Consider the following 22,962-nt stretch of genomic DNA (forward strand, 5'->3'; position numbering starts at 1 on the left):
ATCCCAGAATAAAAAACACCTTTTCATATTCTTGACGATTTAACCTTATGAACGTAACCCATGTCCAAATTCAGCTTTTGGAAGAACTAGTATGTCAATTATTTAGTTTCTCTTCATGGTGTTCAGGATGTTCTAGGTTGTCAATAAAGTTTGAAATACAAATATTGCCATTTTTAATTTCTAGACGACTCAATTTGCAATAACTTTGTCAAAGACAGTGTTCTGTTTTATTAAAAGTGAGAATTTATGCAGCCGTTTCTATGTTAAGGTCATATACGACCTCCAAACGGTTAAAGCAGCGCCCATCATCTCCCGCGTTGCCGTACTCATAGCTCCGTGGATGGACCCCCACAGAGTGTTGAGATTATCACTTTCGTTGATCACTTATCCACTCGACCAGCTTCTGATCGAAACGAATCGAACGTCGGAGTCTGACACGATTGATACCCGAGCTGCAAAGTAAGTGTTGCTAATAGACATCCCCCTGGCTACAGTCTAGTTGACTATTCTCAGGTCATTGTCGTTAGTGACGGGGTGAAGGTTCTTCGAACCGATGATAGAACGGAAAAAGTGCTTTCTTCCGATCTACGCGTTGACATCACCGATGACAGGAAGTGTAGAATTAGCAGCAAAATTGGAACAAAAAAATAACATAAACATCAAAAAAGTGCATCAAACTTTGGTCTTGGAGTATTTGTAAACTACTGCCTGATTACTTAAGGCAGGGAAATTTCCAGACCAAAATTTGATTTGGTAGATCTTACGCCGCAACGCACCATTCTAAGGTGATCTTCCCACGTTACGGAAGTGTAGAATTAGCATTAATTTGAAATTTAATTTAAACAAAAAAAAAGGATGACAGTTTTAATGTCGTGTTTTGGGCATTCTCCAGGTCTTGTCAAGACATCGTAGGTCAAGACCTTCATAAAACGCATCCTTCACGTCATCAATTTAGTCGGCGCACAGAAATTGATCAGGCTGTGGTTGAAGAATTTACCTCGAAACCTCAAAACGTAGATCTAATCGTTGATCGTTTTGCACCTCGTATCTCGCTTCATTTGTTTGCAAATCACTATGAATCCGGCCTTATCGCTGCCGCTGTGGTAGATGTTATATTTGAATTATATGTGTTAGCGAAGGGTTCCACCGTTCTCAATTCACGCGTTCATGGAGAACAGTGTGAGGCGGCAAACTCACTGCACTCCACGACGAATGCAGCAACCAGAAGGCGGCCAAAGTCGGAAGCAATCGCTGGGCAGGATATACTGTAAGAATGCCGGAAATAACCTTGTACAGCGGGTGCTCACTGTACTGACATAGCACGGCAGAAAGCACGGTGGGCGGACCAGGAGGAGCGTAATCTGGCTAACATTGGGCGTATTCGAGTAAAGAAAAAAAAATAAAAATAAAAAAAAGGAAAAAAAAATAAAAAAAATGATAAAGAGAAGGATTTTTTATCTTAAATATCATCATCATTATGAAGAACTAATAAATGTATGTATGAATGTGAACCACATTGGAATCTATCTCCAAATGCGATGCAGTAGCACCTGTTTTAGGAACTTCCCAATGCCTCTTAAATGCGCTTCTATCTTAGAATCATCCTAGATGAACAAAATAATGTAATTATTTATCTTTCGTTATTTACATTCTTACTAAGAAAATCACCCGAAGATTACAAAAGTTGTATGTATGAATAACATCAATTAAGCTCGTATCTACGTAAATTTGCACAAATACAGTGTATCAAACAATTGTCCGTACAGCAATTTTTTGTCAAAACAATTTTTCATTCAAATGTTTAAAACTTTTTTATACGTCAATCAAATACGCTGAAATTTTGAACAATCATGAACCATATATTGAAGCTCCATTGGTAAAGTTTTGAGCGAGATCGAATGCGTTTTCTGAAAGTTATAGAACTTTCAGTAAAACTTATGAGATTTTTGAACACATTTTTAAAACATTATATCTCAATATGTACTCGATGAAACTTTCTCAATCTTTTTTGTGTTACAGCTTATACCTAAGGCTTTTATATGCTGCTAAGTTCGAGGTTTTATGTTCACTACAAAAAATATGAAAAATTTGCTTATGTAGTTGGCGATATTTAAAAAATTACCATATTTTGCACTTACAATCTGCCAAACGTTTTCCACCAATAAAAGTGCATTAATTGAACGAAAAATGCATAGGACCTACGCTTCATATGTAGTTAGAAGGTCCTGTTTAAAAATATTACATTAAGAGAGTTTAAAAAAGTTGAAAATACTTGGCACTTTCATTGATCAAAATATGATCAATTTCCAAATAACTCTCTGAACATATACATATTTTTCATATTTTTTGTAGTGAATATTAAACCTCAAATAAAGCTGCATATGAAAGCCTTAGGTATAAGCTGTAACACAAAAAATATTGAAAAAGTTTCTACAAGTACATATTGAGATATAATGTTTTAAAAATGTGTTCAAAAATCTTATAAGTTTTACTAAAAGTTCTAAAACTTTCAGAAAACTTATTCGATCTCGCTCAAAATTTTACCAATGGAGCTTCAATATATGGTTTATGATTGATCAATATTTCAGCGTTATTGATTGACGTATAAAAAAGTTATAAGCATTTGAATGAAAAATTATTTTGACCAAAAAATTGCTGTACGGACAATTGTTTGATACACTGTACCTAAACGACTCATTAGAAAAAAAAATATCTGTGTATCAATAGTAAATATCATTCTATAAATATCACATAGAGGCTCAGCTTTCTCAAGTGTTGTACTGTGTTAGTCTGATATCAAACGAATTCAAATTTTTACGCAGTTTAACATACCATACTATTCGAGAACATTCTGTTGATAAACACTCATAAATGTTGATGGAGACCCGCGGTCTCCCTTTCACTTTCATAGAATTTTCCATACGAGCAAAACCGGAGAGGAGATCCCAAGTGCGAAACAGTAACAATTCTCAAATCATCGAAAATCACCGCACACGAACGGCGGAGACCTGTTTCGTGTTTGGGCGAACGAAACCTCAAAATAAAGCAACATAAACATCTCCCTACCGGCCCGGCCCCCGCATCCATCCAACGGATGTCATCCATATGATGGAGCATACCGCGCGCGCGGAGATCTCCTTTTGTGCGAGGTGAACACATAAGAACGACACCGCGAGAGTAGTGGGAGAATCCAAATGGGGGACAACATAGTACACGCGTTCCAAAACCGAGGAGCAGAGCCAGCCAGCAGAGAGCCAGAGAGGCAATTTTCCTCCAAAGTAGAATCGCCATCACACAGGTTCTAAGGGGCTGGTTTCCACCGACCAGCCTTATTGTGTTTTTTCATTCGCTATCTAGTGCTACGGTTTTTCCGTTTCTGCTCCGGGTGCCAAGCAAAAAAAAAAGAAGTGTGAGAAGTTACAGATGAAAATTGATATTGTGCAATTTTTCCTCTGGCTGGAGGGAAAATCTGGAACGAAGGAAACATCTTCGCCGTTCGTTGTTGGTTAAAGTTTACGTGATTTGTTGAAAATTATAGCCCATTGGGTAGTTGTTGATTTGTTGAATTATGTGCATTTTCATGTGTTGCGTCGTTAGTTGAAAAAAACTAAAATATAATACTAGTGTCATATTTATTCAAGAAAAATAAATGAAAATTTGCTAAAATATAACGTATTCCGTGCTCTCAAGCTATCTTAAGTGAACATCAGTGTGAAAAACTCCAGTCGCTGTTCCACGCGTTGGATCGAAGCTGTAATCTAATTAACGTAAGAAAAATCCGATATACGATAGCACATAAAACCATCTCCCTCGCTTTGCTCCTTCGGTGGGTGTCTGTTTTGGTGGAAAATGAAGGAAAACTGACACGAAAGCCAACACGCAGTAGGTATCATCCAGTTCAAGTGTATTTCATCGAAATAAGGCCTCATTAGAGAGGTAACAAATGCCCCACCAGCACCACATTGGAATTGAGATTTGGTGGATGACGACGAACCATTAGCAAATACCACGAAAGTGCGTTTAGGAAGTGGCTGTGTCAATAATGGTCTTTCCGTTTACTGCAACTTATTGAATCGGGTGATGTTTTATATTTCCAAGTGGGTCCGTATGTGTTGCATTGTATAAGCAGCATTTGAGAATGAAACAATGTTCTTTTATGAAGAGAAATTGTGTGTTTAGGTTTCCAAGAGTGATTGATGAAAGCCGAAGGAACGTAAAGCTTGAAACCCAGAAGCAATTACTGAGCTTTTGATGCATCAATGAGGCATTTAGGGTATGAGACGACTTATTAGGCCCCATTGTGGGTACTTTTTGCTAATAATTCAGACAATGTATACCGATGCACTTGATTTTTTTAAACGCTAAGATATGGTAGCCATGTACAAAAGTGCAAGTCAATTGGTATAAAAAAAAACTGAATTATAAAGAGAAAGTGCCCAAACTAGGGTCCCTACCCAATTGGTCCCGCAGACTAGGTGGGGCGATGGCAAGATTGAAACCGATATGTTATCGACTGAGCCCACCTATTTGACTCGTTCAAATTAAGAGACTTCTTCTTTCTTCTTTATGGCTCTACGTCCCTACTGGAACTCGGCCTGCCTCACTTCAACTTAGTGTTCTTCAAGCGCTTCCACAGTTATTAATTGAAGGGCGTACTTTGCCTGCCATTGCATGAATTTGTATATTGTGAGGCAAGCAGAATGATACACTATGCCCAGGGAGTCCCAGAGTGTCTCTGGGGTGCTTCAGGCGGTCTCAGGGGCGTTCCAAAGGGTCTCAAGGATGTTTTAGGGGATTATCGGCGGCTTTCAGACACGATACATGTGATCCAGGTTGTTTAAGGGGGTTTTCGATGGCATTTCAGGATGTTTCATAGCATTTTCTCGTTTCAGAGTTTATTACGGAGAGGTTTTCGAGGGGTTTTCACGGAGTTTTCGAGAGTGTATTGCATAGAGTCTGAAGTGGTGTTATGGGAATTTCGGAGGAATTTCAGGGAATTTTCAGCGGGTTTCAGAGACGTTACGCAGGCTCACGCTATGTCCAAAGGGAAGTATTATGTATGACAATCGAATGTACCAAATGTTATTTCCTAGGATCGTAGCTTTGGACTTCTAGTTTCAGAATCGATTTTTTGAACCACGCTGCATGGGTTTGTAGCATTTTCATATCTGACCCCTTTCTGGGGTACCTGTCCGGAGCACCTAAATGGCCCTAACTCCGGAATGGCTGGACTGAACCGAACCATTTTCAATAGGAAACATTGGGACGAGATACCCCGTCGAATGAACCATCGGTCATTGAAATCGTTTGAGATTTACTGCCAAAAAGTGACGTGAGTTTGTTTGTACACATACACACATACACACATACACACACAGGCATCACCTCAACTCGATGAGCTGAGTTGATTGGTATATGTGACTCGACTATCCGGGCCTTCTATCAAAAAGTCATTTTTGGAGTGAACATATAGCCTTTCCGGTACACTTAGTGTACGAGAAAGGCAAAAAGGCATTTTAAGGTGAATTTCGTCCCATATAAAAATGTATGGGAAAAAAAACCCAAGATGGATTATTTTCAACCACACATTTTATGAATCTAGAGGTCCAAAAATATGGTTCTAGCGAATAAATGTTGAAGTACATTCACTTTTCTTAATACTTCCCTTGGGACATAGCGTGAGGCATTTTCGGGGGATTCGAAGAATCTTAGGTGCGTTAAATGAGGTCCGAAGTGGTTGTAGCAGGATTTCGGAAGCATTTAAGGAAGTAGCTGTCCATGAAAACTCTATTTTTCGTCAAGCGCTCACATGGTGGAAGCAGTGAGAAAACACCGCACAAAAGCAGCAACAAGTCAACGCCGTAAATGAGCGATCGACGATCTACAAATGATTTAAATGAACCGATAAGAAGACAAACGACGAGAAGTGAATAGAGTGAGACTTCCTTTATTTTCTGTGTTTCAAAATTACACTGCGGAAGTTGCAGAGCACATGGAGTTCCGGGAGTTCCAGCATGCACTGGAGAAAATTACGGCAGAGAATCTGGAAGAAATTACCAAAGTGACATTTTCAAGTTAAATAGATTCGAGGAGGTTTTACATTCATCTGTTTATACACCATCAGCCATGGAGCCAAAACAAAATCATATTGGTTTTATGAAGGTTCTCAAAACCTCTTGATGGGAAATGCAGGAATCTTAGACGGAATCTTTGAAAAAAATCCCGTGAACTCTGTATCAATTCCGAGATGAATCCCCGAAAGAGTTCCAGAAGTAAAACCTGGATAATTCTGGAAAAACTCCAAGAGGAATCTCTGAAGCAATTTCAGGAGAAATCTCTGAAGATAATCCGACAGGAATTCATGAAGTAATTCCTACAGGAATTCCAGGAGAAATTCCTGAAGTCCCTGGGAGAATTCCCGGATAAATTCCTACAGAAATCCCGATAGAATCTACGAGAGAACCCCGACAAGAAACCTTAGGGGAATTCCGAGCGAAATTTCCGGTGGAATTCTGAGAGAAATCCCTGAAGGTTTTTCAGGAAAAATCAGAAGGAGTCTGTGAAGAAATCCCCGGTGAAATTCCAGAAGGAATTCATGGATAAATTTTTGAAGAAGTTCTTGAGTAATCCTAAAAAAGAATCTTAGAATCCTATGAGCAATGTCTGAATAAATTCCAGGAGGTATACCTAAAACAATTCTCGGAGAAATCCCTAAAGGTATTCCGATTCCGGAAGATATTTCAGGAGGTATCCCGGGAGAATTTCCTGGAGAAATCTATGGAGGAATTCCGGTAAAATATCATGTAAGAATTCCAGGAGGAATTCTTGAGGAAACTCCAGAAATTTCAGGAGTAATCTCGTTAGAAATTATTGGAGATACTCCGGGAGATACTCCGAGAGAAACTTCGGGAGACAATGACACATATTGCCCATTTTACTGGCACTTTACCAGATTTGCTGGTACGTTTGAAACATACTGGTCAAACTTGTAATTAGAAGGCATGAAATGTTGCTTATTGACAAATTGACCCTTGTTTGCATCACATGGCGCAGTTCGGTCGTCTGAGCGTCCGACCGCGCCGAGCTCTCGACGCATACTAATTAGACACTAGCAAAACAAACTGCCTGGTGGCTAGATATGTGGAGTACGAGATTAAGTCTCGGCTTCAGGTAACAGGTATCAGTAGGTCGGCTCCAGAGGCACGTTCTCCTCCATTTGGGGAATTTGTTCCATCGCTCGGCGTCATAAAAATAATTCGCTCTCACTTGTAGTTAGTAAGCACAAACCAGGAGTGTGTTGTGGATTGGCATCTAAGCCGAAAAGAGAGATGAGTTTGTGAAATAGGAGTGTTCACTGTGCGACTTTGGAGTCAGTTTGACTTTCTATTCCGCAGAACCATTACCTGTTCTGCGGCTTAGTTGGTTAAGCCGCCGGTCTAGCGAATACGGGGTCGTGGGTTCAAATCCCACCAGAACGCATTATCCGGGAAATTTCCGTGGAGAAATTTCACAGAAAAATCCCTCCCGGAAGGAAGTCCAGGAGGAATCCTTGTGCTAGAAACCCTTGGAAGAATTCTGGGAGGAATTCTGAGAAAATTTTGGTGGAATTTTCGAAGGGACTTATTACTATTAGCTTTATTAGAGACATTCTCAGCCCGAGGCTAGTTCATCTCCAGATCGAAGGGAATCTTTGAAGAAATTCCAGGACGAATCGATTGACGAATTCCTGAAGAACTTGTGGAAGAAACTCAAAAGAATTCCGGATAAATCGCCAAAAACAACCCTCGAGAAGTTCCGGGAAGAATTACTAGGGAAACTTTTCGTGAGAAGAGTTTCCTCTCTGTATCCACTGGTGCATGCTCCGTGTGTTCCTTATCTACTATTGTATTTCGTTCATTCTGTGTAGCCTCTGGCAGAAGACGATGTCAGCGTCTTTTGAATATAACTTTGCAAGACCGAGATTTCATTATTGTTTGATTGGAGCAGATAAGTTATCTAGTCCAACAGAAATGAACACAATATTCTTAACCTGGGAGCGTTCGCGTCGTGTAGGGGAGACTGAGGAGACTAGATCCCTGTGGAGACTTGTTCCCCCCATATTTTCTCGGAATCAAAAACAGTTTTCTTCTGGCATATTTTTTTTCCAAAACAACATCTGGACAGACGACAATGTTTTGGCTACAATTGATTTTAATTGTGTACTGCATTATTCTTTAATGGCTGATGGTTTGTTTTCAGTCCTTCAGAAATCTTTTAGACGATTTCGAAAAATCTCAATAACTTTGTGAAAATTGAATCTAATCGTGTCAAAATTTCACAGCATATAGTATAAATGAAATACTATCAAACGTATTTATCCAAATAAGACTGTTATATAAATATTTTAATTAATGTAGCTTAGTGTATACCACAGGGACATGGGAGACTTGATCCCTTGAGGATTACACACACATTATATACAGGGGGTGGCCAAAATATTTGGGATAGGCAACTTTTTTTTCTCTCATTAAAAAGTTCAACATGATATAACTTTTCGTTGAGTGCATCAAAAAATCTCAAATTTTGACTGTTTGTCAACCTATTATATGTGCATCATTGGTACAAACTTGGGCTCGATTGATTAATGTTTCGCAAAGTTAGAGCCGTTCGGGTAAAACACTATTTTTTAGACAACTCATTTTTGAGCTGTCATATCTCGGAAACCAGTGAACCGAATTGAATGAAATTTTGAACGTACACTAACAATATGTAAATGCTTCACAAACTATTAAAACATAGATACTTTTTGAACGTTGAAAAAAGTTATCATGGATTAACACATTTTGAATTTTTCTCGAAAACATGTATTTTTTTACATCAATGTCAATAAATTTTAGTGTTGATACCAAAAGATTTTCCACTTCTGTTCTCAAGTTATCTCTAATCAGATATATTAGAGCCTATTAAGATTGAAGGAAGAACATATTTAGTAATTTTTGTGTGGTAATGTAAATTTGACTTATTTTCCTCTATATGGGTAAAAATTTCAACCCGGTATAACTTAATTCGCCGTGAGAAAATATTATATTTTATAACCTCGTATTAAGTATCAATATATTGTTGATAATCGTTAAAAAATTCATGCAATTCGGTTCACTGGTTTCCGAGATATGACAGTTCAAAAATTAGTTATCTAAATAATAGTGTTTTACCCGAACGGTTCTAAACTCGCGGAAAATTAATCAATCGAGCCCAAATTTGTACCAATGATGCACATATAATAGGTTGATAATCAGTCAAAATTTGAGATTTTTTGATGCACTCTATGAAAAGTTACAGCATGTTGAATTTTTTTGTGAGAGAAAAAAAGTTGCCTATCCCAAACATTTTGGCCATCCCCTGCATGTGAAAAATAAAATTCTATTTGGCTGGCTCTTTTTACTCGGAATTCTAGTATATTCAATGATAAAACGTGTCTGATAATTATTATTTTATTACACACCATTAAAAGGGGGATCAAGTCTCCCCATTTTCAAAATACGGCATATCCTTAACAATTTCATAAAACAATATAATTTCAAATACACCGTATTCATCAAAAATGCAAGGAAACTTGAAAATAAAATGAATAGGAAGCTTCTGGAGTTATTTTTCCTTTAAATCAACCATGTACACAAAAGGGGATCAATTTTGACCCATTTTTGAAAAACAGTTTTGAAAACTTTTACAATAATTTAAAGTCTTTTTTTAACTGCCATTATGTACGAAAAATGGATCTAGTTTTGTGTATTTTCTTAAAGTTACAGGCAAATTGAGAAAAAGGGATCAAGTCTCCCCACTAGGGTGGCCCACACTTATATGAAAAGCAAAAATTTCGAAAAATGCCAAGTCTTACCTCCTGAATTAGTTGTTTCGGACTTCCAGAAGCTACGTTCAAAATTTGAGCAAAATCGATTGAGCCTAAGGGGGCGCTCAAAACGCTTGAAGTTTGTATGGGGAAACTTGGCTGAATGTATGCAGAAATTTTAAGTTTTCGAATTTTGCCGCTAGGTGGCGCTGTAAGCGTTCAATAATCAAACCCTTTGGTATTATTGTAGGTGGCTATATGCCAAAGAACTTTGACGAAGACCACGAAGTAATCCGACGGCTGTAAAAAAAGTTATACCCTAGGCAAAGTGAGGCAAAATATTCAGATTTCATTACACAAGTTTACAAAATAAAACGAAAGTCGTGAACTTCTGTCAACGACCAACATTTTTGAAGCACAATTTAGTGCTGATTTCTAAACCGACCTTCAAAATTTTTTAAGTAGAACAGTTTTTGAGTTTTAGCTCAATATCGAGTTTTGCAACTTTTCAAAATGTGGAATTTACTAAAATTCAAATATGTTGCATTTTGTTCAACAAATTTTAAATCTTTTTCCATAAATTAAAAGCTGAATACATTGCCATTTGATCATCTGAATACAGCTTTTGCGTCAGATTGATGAAATTCAAGATATTGACGAGTTTTAGGGACGATCTTCTTAAATTTTAGCAAAATTCCCAAAATTTTTTGAAGAAATGTATTTTTTTTTTAATAAGAAAAAACCAACTTAAAAATTCTTTCTCGACGTTTATTTGACATATCATATGTAGGCGAGTTACAGTAAAAAATTCAGCTCAATCGGAGCATTGATTACGGAGAATGAGGTGTTTGAAGTGAGCGACTTTGCCTAAAAATAGAACAAAAATCGATTTCAAATCATCAACCTTGTATGGAAAGTCGAAAAAATTTCCGCTCTACTGTAATTTTTTTCATTCGCGTTTTTGAACTCAGGGCATGATTCTACACCAAAAATGATCATCAGCTTACCGAGTTCAAAAATGCTGTAAACTAGTGTTATTGATATTATTCCTTTACATGTATTGGAAAAACAACAATAAAGTTTATCCTCACTACTTTACCTAGGGTATAACTTTTTTCACAGACGTTGGGAGTATCTTGACTTTTTCTTTGCATTGTTTCCCATTTTTAAGATGGTTCCTGATTTTCATTTAGTGTTTGTGTTAGTGACGAGAGCTAGAGACCTAAAGGATTTCCTCAGAATCAATATTTGGAAAACTCCCGTGTGAAATTTTAATGAAGATTTCAAAAGAGTTCCACAAGAGTCTACACATATATTCATATCTAGTTTCTGATCCCGGTAATCTGCTTCAAGGATGAAGAGGAACTCTTAAGAATTACTTGCATAAAAATTGAAGGATGTCCTAAATAGCGATTAATATAACATTCTGATATTTTTTTTGTAATTGTAGTTTATTGTCAAAATCCTTGCTAGATTCCTTTGAAAATATTGCAATGGAATGAAAATCAGGTTTTAAAGGAATCCCTAAGTATGTAATCAGGAGTGACCCTGGTGGAGAACAGTGAAAGTATAATTAGAATTCTTAAAAATGATTTTGTGTCGCAGTTCCTTGAATGAATTCTTCAGTAGAAGTATCCTTCTTCTTGGCGTAATATCTCAAATGGGACAAAGCTTGCTTCTCAGTTTAATGTTCTATGAGCAATGCTCATTAAGCATTTCCACAGCTACTAACTGAGAGCTTCTCAAAGTATTAACTGAGAGCTTCATCTGGGAATGACCATTTCGTATGTGTATATTGTGTGGCAAGGACAAAGATACTCTATGCCCAAAGGAGTCAAGGAAACTTCCTGTACGAAAAGCTGTTGGACCGACCGAGAATCGAACCCGTCACCCTCAGCATGGCCATGCTGAATTCCCATGCCTTTACAGCTGTGGCTATAGAAGTCCTTAATAGAAGCATGAGTGAATTATGGATAGAGTAAACATTCTGACCAAAAGAATTTTGTGCGTAGGACATGCGTAGGACTTTTAAGCAAAGTTTTGGCATTATTCATTTTTTTTTCTGAAATCGCTTAGTGTGTATGGTGCACCATTTAATCCACAACTCAGTTACGCCAACGAATAGTTTTGTTTAAATCTAAATTAAATTTTCCACTTCGTTACATGGCCCCGGCTGGAGGTTAGGTAAACAAATCTCATCACATTCGTTCACCCGAAGTCCTCGGTGCAATAAATCATCCACACGTCTGTTCTCGCCTGTCTCCGCTGACTGCCATCCGTCTCATCGCTATCACCCACCGGCCACCGCGCGCGCTGGAGCGGATGCGACTGCACCGGGGAAACAATCTCATATTTAAAATTCATAACGTCCACATTACTAGGTACTGCAATGGCGAGAGAGCGAAAAAAAAGTGTTCTCGGGCTCTTATCAACCCCGCACCAGTAGTCACAACAAAGGCCAACAACTAGGGATTCCGAGTGCCGGATTGATTTATTGTTGTCATTCTAATTATTTGCTCGTTTGGCTATTTGTCTGCCCTCTGAAAGCGACAGTAAATCGAGCACAAAAGACGGCCCATTTTCAATGCCGCAAATGCCTTCGCAGTCATATCTACACATTAACTGGTCAGCGGTAAAATCCAATCTCATCTCCGGTGGTCGATTTAGATACTTTTCCATACATGTCGCTCATCCACCACATTGCGGTAACATACCGTGCAAATTGTTATGATAAGCAATCAGTTATAGTAGCAGGGCGAACAGCAGCAGCGTGATTATAATGATGGTGTTTGGTTTGAATTAGTTTTACAGTATCAGCTAGGTATAAGACGCTGTCACCCCAAGTAACACACTTGTCACCGAAGAGTCACGGCGGCGCAGGTTTTTGTTGCGCAGGAGTCACTGTAACTTACCTCTAACAAATAAACACTTATTTGCTAGGAGTAAGTCACAGTGACTTCTGCGCAACATAAACCTGCGCCGCCGTGACTCTACGATGACAAGTGTGTTACTTGGGACTCCACTTTACGCTCACCGTAATTTTTCAGTTGAGTTGCCTCCTTTTTCTTCTTCTTGGCGTAACGTTTCCACTGGAACTGCTTCAAGTCAAGGAAATCCATTGCGAAATGTGAACTAACCGGGAATCAAACCCGTCCCCCTCAGCATGGTCTTGTTAGATATTTACTCGAGCCTTTGCCGCTTGTTTGTCATTTTGCCTGCATTAATGAAGATAATTTGTATTAAGTCATGATAATCTGCGGTGAGAGTAAAGTGTTGTCACCGTCTTATAGAAGACCCGACTGAATTTACGCTAGGGTGGCCCACACTAATATGAATGTCCTAACGGAAAACTTAAGATTTCTGCATACATCCACTACGTTTTCCCATACAAACTTCAAGCGTGTTGAGTGCCCCCTTAGGTTGGACAAGGGCTTGACCGAATTTGCCTTAATTTTGAAGGTACATAGCTTCAAAGAGTCCAAAACAACTGGATCAGGAGGTAAGACTTGAAATTTTTCGAAATTGTTGATTTTCATATAAGTGCGGGCCAATCTAGTACACGGTCAGACAACCAATTTGCACGTATAATGAAGTTTATGTTCATGTTATATGTACTTTTATGCGTACAAAAGCGATTGATGGAACAATAATAACGCTATATGACTTGAAGTGATATCTTATGCGATTCAATAATATTCAAAATAAAACAATTCTGTCAGTTCGATATCGAACTAATGACCTCTGCATTGTCGAGCCATACTTCACACACAACACCAATTGATTGATTTGTCTTTATTAGAGAGACTTTCAACACAACACCAAACGCTACTTGTGAAACAAGCTGAATAATTATCATGGTACTCTAACTCACCTCATTGTTTGTTAGAATGCACTTGGTTCACTAGCGCTGTGCATGTTTGGCAGGCTAAAAATGATTTCCCGTACAGTTTTCACTGCCGCTCTCTGGCTAGTACCTCCCATTGTTGATTATCAAGCCAACAAAACAAATAATGATGACTTTGCAACCATAATTATGGCTGTTCACTTTCTTGTAGCTTTTTGGCACTGCATCCACAGTGCAACAGAAACTCTTTGATTGTTATCACATATCAAATCGCGTAATGTCAACATAAACGCTTCTAGCTTATGCGTGTTTGTATGCACACTTCAACGAGTTTATTTGTGCTTTTATGCGATTTCATCCATACACCAATGCGAGGTAAACTGACACAACAAGAAAAGTATCAAGCGAAGTCGTATAATCATCGCAATACGCAATTATTCGAATTCATTTGACACTTTGCGAGTTCGCTCGCACGCTTTTGCGAGTAAGTAAAGTTCATCGCAATAAAACATCAGAATTTCATCTACTACGATGAGCTCATACCTTATAAAAGTTTATTTGTATTCTTATATGATTTTACCTGATACATCGTAATAAATTAAAAAAATATTATCATATGTATGTATGTATGTACAATCCATCTCCCACTGACCGGCAGTGCTTTTATGGAAGAAAAATGTCTGCGCCTATTTTTAACTTTTATCCATAGACGCAAACACTTTTAGTCCTGGAGATGGAAGGTGATAGCTCTACTGCACGTCCAACGACCCATTTCAAGTATGACAGGGCTTCCACGTACATCTTGAGGTCGTTTTCTGAAACAGTAAGCCCCGCATTGATGCATCCGGATATCAATTGGATATCTGAAATGCATTAACACTTCCTGAATCAAAAATTTGCATTTTTGTTTCTGACGCGTATTTGGTAAGGTAAATATCACATGTATGAATATAATGACGTTTTTTAATTAGAAAGATCTCACCAAGTTCTTCATAGTCTGCCGTGATGTAGTTGTATTGTTATTTCTCCAGCGGTGCAGCAACGACCCAAATAGGATTGATTTCATTGCCGCGTTCACTTAAAACCACGGGGAGCGATCAACCGAGTCAGCGATTACTGGCATCACACCGAAATTCCCGAATGATACTACGCTGAATATACACTTTCATACGCGGAAAACTGACTGGGTGGCGTAATACCTCCCTCGTGCACTGAAATCGCCGGCGTCATCGTTTACTCTGGGCCGAAAATGAAAAACACAAACGAACTAGCTCCTGCTGTCTTGAACCTCTCTCGCGCACTCGTACACTTTAAAATGTTCAAAAAATTCAAAAAATATTATCATATGCGATGAAATTTGTCAGTCAGCCGTACATATATACGATAGTGACTTAAAATAGTACTTTATACGATGTACAACGTGGTTTCTTATGCGACTCCTGGTTGTCTAGGCCGGCTCTGAAGATGGAGGAAGTTGATAGAGATAAAATTCTACAGTTCATGACAGCGACTCAATATTCGATCATCTCGCAAAAAAATGACAATGTCGTGCATTTATCGTGACAATACCCCATTGCCCCACTGCAACACATGATTGTCCCAACTTCAACAAAATGTGACAAACACTTTGCGCCGCACGCGTCGATAACTTCTAGATCTGGGTTTTAAAATTATACATATTATTATCTGCACAAGTTGGGGCAAATGATGATTGTTTGCCTTCTGTAGCGGTTGGTTCGTGCTTTTTTCTGCGACAAATTTATTCATTGCTTGGTGATGCCCATGAATCATGATTATATGTTTGAAAAGTATGTTTCGATATTGACTAAATAGTTATTTCTATTCATTGAGTACTTGATAAAACATGAAGAACTAGAATTTGTCTGTGATAAAAGCAACCAACGCTCTACTCGATGTGAGTGTTTCACCCACGCGCCAATTCGCAACCCATTCAAAGATAAACACACACACGTGTGTTGATAGCACTGACTGTCAACGACCGAAATCCATTTACTTCGAGCAATGGGACATTTCCATTACTGTGAATTGTCATTTAAATCTATTTAGCACTGATTCATCCGTGCGCGTGCGATTGGACGACAGCCAAAAAATCTGTTCCCGTGTTGCCGGTGAAATTGCAGCCAAACTTGCGTCGTCATTCCTTCCCCACCAACAACGACATCCGTCGTTTGTCAATTCAATTTCAGAGGCATGACCCTAGGCTTCTAGCGCGCGTACGCCTACCCGCTCATTTAATTCACTTTGTCCGATGATAATGCAAGAAGAGACAAAAATGGAACGGAGTCAAGAATATCTAACCAATCAGCATGGAACACTTTCCTTCTGCCGGTCTAAAATTATTTCGATCTGGATAAGTGGAAGGCGAAAGAAACTCAAAAGGTCCTTTCAATTACTGGAAATTTGCTAAGAATTGTCTTTTTCTTCGCGAAGTCATGTCCATCGGGTTGTTGTGAAAGAAATCATTATCACTGCCATTATCCCGATAAATGATTGGCTGAGAAAAGTTTTTTTCCACCGTTTTAATTATCTTCCGCGGATTGAAGTCACGTTTCATCGCTGTTATCAGTCGGATAAAAAAATAATCTGCAGGGTTCTACTTAATCATTAAAAAACCTTCGACATCCCTTGGCAGAAATACGCTTGGTTCTCCATATGTTTGCTCTGAATGCTGAATTTAGGAGGCTTATGTGCTTTAGAGACGATGACGGAAACGTACATCCGACTAAAAAGTGAGGCCAGGCGAATCGGATTAGCCATTAATGTGTCGAAGACAACGTACATGATGGCAAAGGGCTCTAGGGAGGAATCACCGCGCCCGCCACCCCGAATTTCTATCGATGGTGATGGAATCGAGGCGGTTGAAGAATTCGTGTACTTGGGCTCATTGGTGACCGCCGACAACGACACCAGCAGAGAAATTCAGAGGCGCATTGTGGCAGGAAATCGAGCTTACTTTGGACACCATCTACGGGCGGGAGTGTATATTGGAGAAGGCGAATGAACCACGAGCTGCATCAGCTGCTGAGAGAACCAACCATCGTCCACACCGCGAAAATCAGAAAGCTAAGGTGGGCGGGTCACGTCATCAGGATGTCGGATAGCAACCCGACTAAAATGGTTCTCGAGAGTCATCCGACCGGTACAAGAAGACGTGGAGCATAGCGAGCTAGGTGGGTCGACCAAGTGGAGGACAATCTGCGGACCCTACGCAGAGTGCGGGACTGGAGACAAACAGTCATGGACCGAGTGGAATGGAGGCGGCTACTATGTACAGCAGAGGCCACCCCGCCCTTTTTTTTTCTTCTAAACCATAGGGGGATAATCTGCTCAACAGACACCCTAACAGAAGGTTAGGGTAGTGTAGGTCTGAGGCCGTCTTCTACAACAAAAGTAAAAGCCAGGGCTAATCTCTCCTCGTACCCACTAAACCATTCCTATGGTCGCCAAACCCTACGTCTCTCCGGAACCACCAAGGTATTGCTTCAGAGAGGGGCTAGTGCACATAGCATCCACAAGGTTAGCTGCGTAGCCTGCAGCAACGAACATCGATGACTCGCTTTGGAGAGTCCATCACGGTAGCATGCTGGCGCTTAGCCAGTTTCCCGAGTGGTCCTCGCCACTCCCTTTGTCCTCGGAAGGCGGGCAGGGTCAACCCCGCTCGCGCCCAACTGCTTTGCAGACATCAAGAACTGATGCCCACGTGCAACCCGATCTGACCTTCCCGTAAGGAAGGGTATCACTACCCTTCAGGCCCTATCAGCTGCACCCGAAGGTTGCAGACAGCAGGGTCTCACCTACCCCGGGGACCCCTTTCCAACCGCGGGCTTGGATCCAACTCAGTAGACCGACGTCACGACAGCACCGCTACCGGGACTTCCTCTCCGCGGCCACTTAATCGCTGTAAGGGTCGATCTCGACCGCAGGGCACCGGTATGACCTACGAAGCCGACTCCGAACCCCTGGACCACCTCTTGTACTGCATCTTGACTAGCCACTCTCCGAGTCCACGCGCCACCTCCTCTGTAGCTTCCAGACGATATGGGTAATAGCCGTTGAAACGGCGTTCCAGCCAAACTCATCCCTACACATCCTCTGGACCAAATTGTCCGGGTTTGTGTCCTCCCCGCATGTGGCAAGCATGCGGTCACGCATTGTGCGAAAACGTGGGCACACGAACAAAACGTGTTCCGCCGTTGCCTCTAAATCATTGCACACTGGGCATTCGGGAGATTCCGCATGCCCGAAACGGTGTAGATACTGTCGGAAGCAACCATGACCTGTAAGGACCTGTGTCAGGTAGAATATAACTTCCCCATGGCGCCTATTAATCCAACTATCTACCCTCGGTATCAACCTATGGGTCCACCTTCCTTTGGTGGAACTTTCCCACGCGCGCTGCCATTTGACCATAGAGGCCATCCTGACAGTCCTGCGTATGCCTCTTGTGCCGCGCATTTCGAAGCACTCCATGTCCTCACTGATAAGAATGCTGATAGGCACCATACCAGTAATGACGCAGAGAGCGTCGTGTGACACGGTGCAACAAACCGCTGAATTGAGATTCAGCAATTTATTGCCAAAATGATAATTTTTGCCATTTTTCGGGAATGGGGCAATCGTCACCCTTTTCCCCAATCAATTGCAACAATTTTGCATTTTTCGCTCATGACGAAATAAGGGACATGAAGAATGCCAAAGGAAAAAGATTTCTTGAGCCCACACGATGTGTGGAGGACAATGACACCAATTGTTAGACACACGGACGGAAAGCGCCAAGAAGGAGAAGAGTCAGGAATTCAAAAATCACTCGAGAAAGCGAAAGCAGCATTTTGGGATCTCGGCTTTTAATTTATGGCATAAACATTGGGCATGGTTTTCAACATATGTTGAAGCCTTCTCTGCCTGTATTCGGGGTGACGAAATTCAAGTACCTACAGGGTTGTCTTGATGAAATAAACAATTGCCTAGAAGTCCGATCGCTAACGACGGGATGCTAGAACTACAGGTTTTTTCTTTCGGGTCGTAAATTATACAAGACTTCACACGCAGAGGATTTTTGCTGATTATGCAACAACCTCAAGCCGATATGGAAATGAAGGGATGATCGTAAAATGGGTTGAGAAGAATGATCTGATTGTTTTTGCAACAAGAAAAAACTTGGAAATGCATAACCTTCCCCGAAAGAGAAAGGTAATCACAGACGACGATCATAATTGGATCGTAAAATTATGTTTATGGACGACCGTCCACGCATCCATGCTTAGAAGGCGTGAAAACTCTAACGCATGAGTGATCGTAAAACTAAGACGGGTGACGAAGAAAAGTAAACACTATAAATTTACGATCGCCCGGTGCGTTCATGAAAAATCAAGTTCGGGGATGATGATGGTTGGTGTGGCCCTTGATGACTCAGCCACTAAGGGAAGAAATTTTGAGATTGAATTCGCGAGTAATTTCGCTCTCCTCAGAATTTTGGTATGGTCTCACAGATGTGAGAATGTGGATGGGGGATGCTATGATGCATCGGAGATTTAGCCTTTCTGTATTCTGTTTTGGGGAGAGTTGTTGGGAGGTCCGAATCTCAGAGGTGAGAATAAATTGGCCATTCGATCTGGAGGCTCAATTAATCTCGCAGATGTGAGATGGCGAAATGGGGGGGCATAGGGAAAATTGATCATCCGTGTAGGGGAGAGATTAGAATTGCTCTCACGGATGGGGGAGATGCAAATATTAGAAAGGAGCGTAATTAAAAAATCAATTACGCATGGGGGCATTGTGAAATTAATTTCTCTTTGGTATGGGGAGAGTCCTGGAGAATCTTTGATCAGGAGAATAAGAGTTGATGGTTAGGGAGAGGACCCCTATATAAAGGGTTGCAGATCCAAGGATCGGGGCGGCTGCCACTGCTGGTCTCGTCATATTATTTTTTTCCTAGAAGTTTCTGTAGTCAGTTTAGTTTAGGCTGTTAGCAGTTGTTTCAGTTTTCAGTGCATTTAGTCAATGAGTCAGTTAGTCGGGTTTTTCTTGTAAGACATTATTTTTGTTAAAAAGAAGAATAAAGTGGTGTAGTGTTAACAAGTGTTGGTGAATCTATTGAAATGATGACATATCTTTAAGACTGCGAGTTCGAATTACTAAGTATCGGTTGCAATTTTGAAAAGTGAGTGGGGAGGTCGGTTACAGAAACGAGTTCGATTCACAAGAAGCTAAGTTCGGTTACAGTTTACGGCTCGATTCGGTTACAACGGTACTTCTTTCTTTTTTCTTCTTTTGTTGGGTTCGAGGGACTTTAACCCTTGACACGGTACGATACCCTCAGGCACATAAGCCTGTAAGTACTTTCCAGCTTCCGTCGGTAGGATTTAGTACTTAGCGCGGTGCCCCACGCCGGGTCGCCATACCTAAGTACCCAAGTAACCAAAAGTTCAGATAAAAGGGTACTTTATAAGCTAAGCAGCTTGTTCGAGGTCGCTCATTAGCCTTCTAAGCAGCTTCATTTTTAAGTAATTTTGGAACTTGAAAGTTCACATAAGCACGCTGGATAGCCTTCTAAGCAGCTTCCGACAGAACTTTGTCAAAATTTATGCAGAAACAAAAATGTGTTTTTCAGAATCACACCCTGTTAATGGGGATTTGTGATTCACGTCTGGAAATTGCTACTGATAATTATATTTTCCCATATGTCGCTGCTTTGTAGATTTGAACTGGATTCTCCTGCGTGATAGCCTGCCGACTTACCGCTGCGCTGCTGAAGACACTTGACAAAGTCAAGCTTATTTCACTACTGTACAAATGTGCAAAACTAGCTGCCGACAGAAAATCGATTCAAGTCAGACTTTACCTGCTGTCCACTCAATCGCAGCTGTAGTACTGTGGTAAAGTGTAGGGCTCTCACGCAGCGATTGCCGGTTCGAATCCGATGGGCGGCATTTTTTTTTGCTCAAGCCTCAAGTATTCATTGATTTGATAAATTCATATTTGTCTTTTATTCGTGTACGCTTAAACAGTTGTTTTCTGTAAAAAAAATAATTTAATCCTCATTGAAACACAATGCTACTGAACTGAACTTCTATGAACTTGAAAGTTACGACAAAGTTCCGACATAGCATCTTAAGCAGCTTTAAAGTTCCGCGAAGTTCAGATAAAGTTCCGAATGGAACTTTCTGGCTGCTTAAGAGGCTAACAAATAGCCTTGCCGGAACTTGTGACCGAAGTTCCAGCAAGGCTCATCGTTAGCCTCTTAAGCAGCCAGAAAGTTCCGTTTGGAACTTTATCTGAACTTCGCGGAACTTGAAAGTTCATTTTGTCATGGGAAGCGGAACTTTTGGTTACTTGGGTATGGACGTAGCAACACTAGCCAGAAGCCGGCGCTTACTGGCGTACACCGCAGAGCTATTGGACATCATCCGGGACAGTGCCGCAATAGCTGTGGAGGCTCTTTTACAGGCATAATCGACGTGGCTACCGAAGGTAAGCTTATCGTCGATCATCACGCCCAAGTGTTTGACGGAGCGCTTTGACAGGATAGTGCACTCCCCTACACTGATCTCCGTCTGCTGCTCCGACTTCAGGTTGTTAACAACCGTCACCTCTGTCTTGTGGTGAGCCAGCTCCAGTTTCCTGGACCGCATCCACGCCTCCACAACCTTGATCGAGTGGTTGGTAGTCAACTTTACCTCCTCGATCGTTTCATCGTAGACCTCGAGCGTAATGTCGTCGACAAAACCCGACAATCACCACTCCCACTGGGTACTCTAACCCCAACACCTCGTCGTACATGACATTCCATAACACCGGACCCAGGATGGAACCTTGCGGGACTCCTGAGGTTATGTGAAAGCACTTCCGACCCACCTCCGTGTCGTAGACTAGTACACGATTCTGAAAGTAACTTCCGAGAATCTTGTACAGGTACTCCGGTATCCCCAGGCGCAAGAGCGCATCGGCAATAGCAGACCAGCTGGCGCTATTAAACGCATTCCTTACATCCAGAGTCACTACCGCGCAAAAGCGAATTCCCCTCTTCTTAGGCTCGAGTGCTTTCTCGGTGGTTTTTGTAACCGACAAGATAGCGTCTACGGTGGACCTCCCCTTCCGGAAGCCGTACTGGTTACTCGAAAGACCATTTTCGCCCTCGGTGAACCTGAACATTCTATTGAGGATGATCTTTTCGAGCACCTTCCCCGCCGTGTCAATCAAGCATATTGTTCTATATGCCGACGAGTCTCCGGGTGGTTTCCCCGCCTTTGGCAATAGTACCAGGCTCTGCCTCTTCCAAGCTTCTTTTTTTTTCCTTATAAACCATAGGGGGATAAATCTGCTCATCAGACACCCTAACAGGAAGGTTAGGGTAATGTGGGGATGAGGCCGTCTTCTACAATGCCGGTAGAAGCCAGGACTACTCTCTCCTCGACCCACTAAAACACATTCCTATGGTCGCCAAACCCTACGTCTCTCCGGAACCACCAAGAAGGTATTGCTTCAGAGAGGGGCTAGTGCATATCGCACCCTCAAGGTTAGCTGCCGTAGCCTAGCAGCAACGAACATCGATGACTCGCTTTGGAGAGTCCATCACGGTAGCCTGCTGGCGCTTAGCCAGTTTCCCGAGTGGTCCTCGCCACTCCCTTTGTCCTCGGAAGGCGGGCAGGGTCAACCCCGCCCGCGCCCTACTGCTGAGCGGACATCAAGAACTGATGCCCACATGCAACCCGATCTGACCTGCTGAAGGCAAGGGTATCACTACCCTTCAGGCCTTATCAGATGCATCCGTAGGTTGCAGACAGCAGGGTCTCACCTACCCCGACCCATGCCGGGGACCCCTTTCCAACCGCGGGCTCAGATCCAACCCAGTAGACTGACGCCACGACAGCACCGCTACCGGGACTTCCTCTCCGCGGCCACTTAATCGCTGTAAGGGTCGATCTCGACCGCAGGGCACCGGTATGACCTACGAAGCCGACTTCGAACCCCTGGACCACCTCTTGTACTGCATCTGGACTAGCCATTCTCCGAGTCCACGCGCCACCTCCTTTGTAGCTCCCAGACGATATGGGTGATAGCCGTTGAAACGGCATTCCAGCTGATCTCATCCCTACACATTCTCTGGACCAAGTTGTCCGGAGTTGTGTCCTCCCCGCATGTGGCAAGCATGCGATCACGCATTGTGCGAAAACGCGGGCACACGAACAAAACGTGTTCCGCCGTTTCCTCTAAACCATTGCACACTGGGCATTCGGGAGAATCCGCATGCCCGAAACGGTGTAGATACTGT

At 41.5% G+C, this 22,962-nt stretch overlaps 1 protein-coding gene across 1 annotated transcript in view; it reads left to right on the forward strand.

The window, feature by feature from the left end:
- Window positions 1–3,341: 3,341 nt before the first annotated feature.
- Window positions 3,342–22,962, forward strand: part of LOC109423877 (electroneutral sodium bicarbonate exchanger 1) — a 215,044-nt gene continuing 195,423 nt past the window's right edge. The window contains exon 1 of the mRNA XM_062849775.1: window positions 3,342–3,767. The gene's annotated coding sequence lies outside the window, so the exon portion shown is untranslated. The remainder of the gene's footprint in view (window positions 3,768–22,962) is intronic.

Source organism: Aedes albopictus, chromosome 2 (genome assembly GCF_035046485.1).
Source record: "Aedes albopictus strain Foshan chromosome 2, AalbF5, whole genome shotgun sequence".
In the NCBI taxonomy this organism is placed as follows: domain Eukaryota; kingdom Metazoa; phylum Arthropoda; class Insecta; order Diptera; family Culicidae; genus Aedes; species Aedes albopictus.